A 6,001-nucleotide genomic window follows, 5' to 3' on the forward strand; every position below is an offset into this window, starting at 1 on the left:
GAATCTTTTTTTGTGAGATTCCGGCAAGTGAAACCAAATCTCGTTTAGCTCCGAGATCTCGCGAGATTTCGTATCCGTTGCTGGAATCTCACAAAAAAGAGCGTAGCATGCGAAATACGCTCAGCCCCTTTCTAAAGATAGATGCATAAGGAGGTACGGTATATGATTGTTATGTGTACCAGCTCATTATACACTGAATTGGTATAATTTGAATATGAACTGGGATGGCGATGATGCCAAGCCTCTGTTTTGTGATACCATGATCTAAAATCGGTCATGATGAGTCAGTTACAAAGTGCGCCTCATAGACCGGGAATAAAAATTCTGAATTCCTGATGTACGGCGAGAGCAAAATCTATTTATAAAAACTTCTGGCATGTTTTTTTTGCCAATGGTAACTGATTCCTTGCATTAAAATTGTATAATGGTTTCTACGTTTTATAATATGATCTCTATGTTTGTAATAAGGGTGTAAACTGTATATTACAGCCGATACCTCACTGTACCTGACCCACTCCTTGGACCCGCATCTATCTTTAGAACGGGGCCCCCCTAAACCCTGTTTTACTGCTCTGTGTTGTGGCTGACGCGTGTGACTTCCGACCATGCAAGATTAAAACAGCGTAACTCCCATAGAAGTTACGGAAACGTACTCAGGACGTGGCCGGGAGTCAGCGTCCGCACAAAAAGCTAGAACGGGGTTTAGGGGACCCCATTCTAGAGATAGGTGTCACCCGAATCTATCTGACATTTATGACATATCCTGTGGATATGTCATAAATGTCCCTGATATTAAAACCCCTTTAATAGGAGCACAAAAATGGCAGAGCTGGGGAACTGCACCAGGCTGCCATGGCAACCATCAGCGTCCCGCAATCGCGGTGGTTAATGGAGTGCCAGAGGGGGCTCTCCTCTTTCTAACACATAGATGCCGTGGCCACTATTGACCATGGCATCTACACTAATGGGTTAAACAGCCAGGATCGGAGTTAACACCAATACCACCATTACAGTGAGGTATCGGCAGTAATATACAGTCCACACCCTTATTACAAACATAGAGATCATATTGTAAAATGTAGAAACCATTATACAATTTTAATGCAAGGAATCTGTTACCGTTGGCAAAAAATACACGCCAGAAGTTTTTATCAACAGACTTTGCTCTCGCCGTACAACAGGAATTCCGAATTTTGATTCCCTGTCTATGAGGCGCAGTGTGTAACTGACTCATCATGACCGATTGGTATCACAAAACAGCGGCTTGGCATCATCGCCATCCTAGTTCATATTCAAATTATACCAATTCAGTGTATAATGAGCTGGTACACATAACAATCATTATCCTTATGCTGCCCGCAGTTGGCTGGGTTCCTAGGGAAACACTCTGTTGCCAAGGTAACAGAACAGCTGGAAATATTTCCTGAGAAGTTGCGGATGCCGTATGTGGTATACAGCAAGTTTATGTCCTAAAGACACGTACCAAATGTACACATTACACTGAGCTGTTAACAGACGCACTCCATGTTCCGAGGGAGACAGAATAACACATTGTACCGCGTATGTTCTCATATTAATAATGCAGCAGAGACACAACCGGGAAACTACATTTTATCGCCATTTTACCTGTTCCTTTTTAACCATTTTTTGACATTCACTTATAAACCATAACTCGTATATTGCTGACATAGTCCTTGGCGCTGTATAACGAATATTGTTATGATGGGGTAGGCAGACAGACAGGTGAGCCCTAATCTACCCGCCACTCAGTCCCTGCCTACATGCAACGGCCCGTCCTAGGCGACGGCGTACAACTGGGCTACGGTCCCTACGCTCAATAAGTGCACGACAAACAGACAAGGGTACACAGAAGCTAAGGGAAATGGGGCAGTTGACCACGGCAACAACGTGAGAAACAAGAGTAGTGAACGAGCCGAGTCAAACCAGGAGTGTACGGGGTGCCAATCGCAGAGCAGGAGCGTAGTCAGTAAAGCCAGGGTCAAAATGAAGCAAGGTCAATAATAATAGCAGGAGCAGCAGAGCCAGGAAACAGGAAAGAATCACAGGCAAAGGAGGAGCAGGAAATGCAGATATAAATAGACAGAGGGCGGGAGCTAGCTCCATCTGGCCAGGCTGTGATAGGCTCTCCCACTCCTCAGCCTCCCAGCCTGACTGGTAGAAGATCGTGTCACTCTCTCAGACTTAGGAGCAGGTGCAGACTGATTACCCACAGGCATCGACACAGAAGCTGTGTCTGGCAGATCCTTTACAAATATATTCTCTTTATACTTACTTTTATTTTCATTTATATGGTCCCAGTATTCATTCATTCCTTCACAAAGCCAATGGGCAAATCACAAAATCTATGAATCGGTTTTCCCAATATGAACTAATGGCAGCAGAATGGTCAATTAATCGTTGGCAAATTGCTATTCGGGCAGATAACTTTACGTATGTCTTCTTGTGAATACTATATGTCTTTTGATGGCTATTTATATCCCACGATAAAAAAGGGCTTCGACTTAAAAAAAAGCTTGTTAAATATCAATTAAATAGGTCAAGTTAATACCAGGGAATTTCCAAAGCTGAGGGGGAGGGAGGAGGATCTGAAGGATAGTGTAATTAACAGAGACGGCCATTGAGGGAAATCCTTTTATATGGTGAGACTAGGAAAAATAACAGTACAACGTGTCTGGTATAGCACCAGCTCTAATGGGATTATATATATTAACGTTTGCAAATATTAGCAGAGAGAGAAGTAACAGTGTTTTTGAAAATTTTGGAGGGTTCATATTGGGCCAGTTTTAGACAAAATCAGGTCTTGGGAAATTGTCATGATAGTGCCCTATAAACTATGTGTAACGTCTATGGCTGATGGCCGTCGTTCAGACTTACCCTCTGACGGCCCCCATTCATGGACGTCTGTGTTCTCTACGGCATCTCCCTCCAGGGAGACGTCGGCACTCACTTCCGGGTTCTGGGACTGTGTCCCGCAGGGCGCGTGTGCACGGCCTTAAAGGGCCAGTACGCATCCAGTTGTTATTAATCAGTAATTAGCCCAGAATGCTGCTGGACTATAAAAAGGGCTCTGCCTACTTGATCCTTGCCTGAGCGTTGTTGTATACCTAAAGTTTGTCTTGCAAATGGTCTCCCAGTGTTTTCGAGTTCCCAGTGTTACCCGTTCCTGCTGCCTGTACTCTGTATCCCGTGCTACTGTGCCTTTGTGTCATCTACAGTGAAAGTCAAGTCGTGTCTTCCGCTGCATCTACTGTACCATCTACAGTGAAAGTCAAGTTGTGTCACCGCTACTGTCTACATTGCCTCAGGTACCCTTTCTGGGCTATAGACATTGTTTTGTACCTAGTTGGCCAGCTGCTATCCTGCTACGCGGTACGGCCCAGTGGGTCCACGCCTCGCACCGTGGCACAATGGTTGATTGACCCAAATGTATTGATTCCCTGGTGGTCAGTCAAACATTTAACAGCTTGATCATTTCGTGATTTTGGTACCTGCTTAGTGGCCTGGTGATGATATGATTTCCGCAGCGGCCTGCTGGACCAGATGGCACTATAGTCCCTGATGGACTAGAGGGGACTTTTATCCATGGTGGCCCAGTGGAAACTGTAACTTTTGTCAGTTCGGAAGACAATGCAATCCCTGGTGACCAAGCAACAATATTGATCTCTGGTTCTCCAGCAGGTACTACAATCTCTGGCGTCTCATTTGGAGTTTATTGATCAACTACAGTCAAGGGAGTATATACTATAGAAGCAGACCATGCAGCAGCTACGGGGGCCATGAAAAGGGGCCCAACTCAATCTATCCACTTTTTCTATGGACTTTCTGAGGAACATATCTCATCCTAATGGGGAAATAAGAGTCATGGTACCTTTCTCAACTACAGCACAAGGACAGAGTAGAGGGAGGAACAACTAAATTGTATAAAAGATATAGGAGAACTGGAGAGGGTTCAAAGGCGGACGACTATATTATTAAATGGGATGATAGGTGTCTCATACAATGAAAGACTAGACAAATTGGGCTTGTTCATTACATAAAAAAGACGTCTTAGAGGTGATCTTATTAAAATGTATAAATATATGTGTGATCTATACAAAGAACTAGCACATAATTGGTACTTTCCAAGGACTTTACAAGGGACTAGGGGACATTCATTGCGCGTGGAAGAAAGACGTTTTAGAAATCAATATAGGAAAGGATTCTTTACAGTTAGAGTAGTCAAACTATGGAATTCCCTACCCCAAGAAGTAGTGATGGCAGATAGTATGTCAGCATTTATTTTAAAAAAAAGTGCTAAATTATTCTTTATTGACTAATGACATTGAGGGTTATAATTAATTTAGCAATAAAAGACATGTAATCGATTGTGAAAGGTTGGACTTGATGGAGCTGTGTCTATTTTTAGCCTATGTAATTGAGGCTGTACTAGGATAGTGGGACATGGTGCTATGAAGCAGCACCAGCAGTGGACCCCATTTGAACTTGGTGGTTATAGGACCCCTTATGCTATATGTACGGAACACATTGGCAATTACTCAGCAATGCACTATTGTAAGCAAGCAACCCTACAGCTGTCATCAAGTGGGTATGAGTTCACGATTGGTAAATCCTAAATCTATCCAAGAAGGTGCAGCAGAAGTGCACCCACTGGCACTCTGTGGCCCAAGTCCACGTAAACCGGGAGCCCCCTTCTTTCAAGTATTACATATCACACCAGACTGTCAACTACTAACCATTCATATAGACCAATAATGAAAATTAAACTCAGTCAGGAACATAGGGATTTATATTCTTAGAGTTTATTTTAAACAGACCAAGCAATGAAGCATATAACATTGATTTCTAGAGACGATCCTTCCATTTTGTTTCTAACCCTTCCTTACCGATCACTATACCTAAGACTTCAGGTGGTAACCATTTTTATTTTAAAGCTCTCCTATCAACATTTTAATTGTGACTTAAAATATTGAGATTGGTGTTTTTTCCACCAACATTTTTCATAATGAAAAACATCAATAAATTGTAGTAAAAATCTAGTTGACAAACAAATATGATTTAATATATGAGGTGAGAGCCACAAGAGTTTCTGATATCGGTGGTAAAGGTTGAAGTACAATGTTCAGCAATGAATGCTAGAAAAACCTCTTTAATTATTCTATAGCAGCTTGTGTTCTTCCTTTATTCCATGTCAATCCATCCACGAAGGCGTGTTGGTGAATATACAATATATTGCCCATCTCCATAGCAGAGGGTTGCTGGTGTCCATTGTTATAATATAATGCTGCTGGGGTAGAAACAACTAAACTTTTCAATCCTTAATTTGTTGCGGGCAATGTAGATGAACGTGGACTATGATTCTTGTGTGTTTCCTCTAATAAATTTTCCATATATTATATTAGCCATCTTGAAAAAAGTCTAGTAATCCTGTGCAGGGAAAAAAATATAATAAGGATCAATACATCGAAATGAAAACTACTAAAAAGCTTAAAATGTATCAACTGATTCTATGACATTTCTTGGAGGGATATGCCTTTAGGCTCCCAGACTGTGACCTCCATTGAAACAAGAGAAAAGCCTATAAAGAGTATTCACTGCTAGTCTCAGGGCATGCATGTGGGCTGTCATGTGGGTATCTCAGTGCAGGAGTGTCTTCCACTTGTACCCTAGCTAAAGTAGGCACAGGAGTGAATCAGCTATTAACACAACAATAGAGGTTAACACTCCGACCATAAAAGAATACCAGGAATAATTATCATGATGTTTATTGGTTCTAATTGATTGAATTGTGTTCCATTCATTGTAACGGGTTTAGGTCTTATATACAAGGAAATACATGTGAAGCAATGCACTTAAAAAGTTTGTCGGATTTAGAAAACCCATTTTCAAAAACCCTATTAGGGAATTTTGAGTCAATAAAGGGGGCTCCCCATTCAGAACCACTTATCTAGTAGGCAGAGAGAGAGCAGCTGCAGAGACCATC

Source organism: Rhinoderma darwinii, chromosome 10 (genome assembly GCF_050947455.1).
Source record: "Rhinoderma darwinii isolate aRhiDar2 chromosome 10, aRhiDar2.hap1, whole genome shotgun sequence".
NCBI lineage: Eukaryota > Metazoa > Chordata > Amphibia > Anura > Rhinodermatidae > Rhinoderma > Rhinoderma darwinii.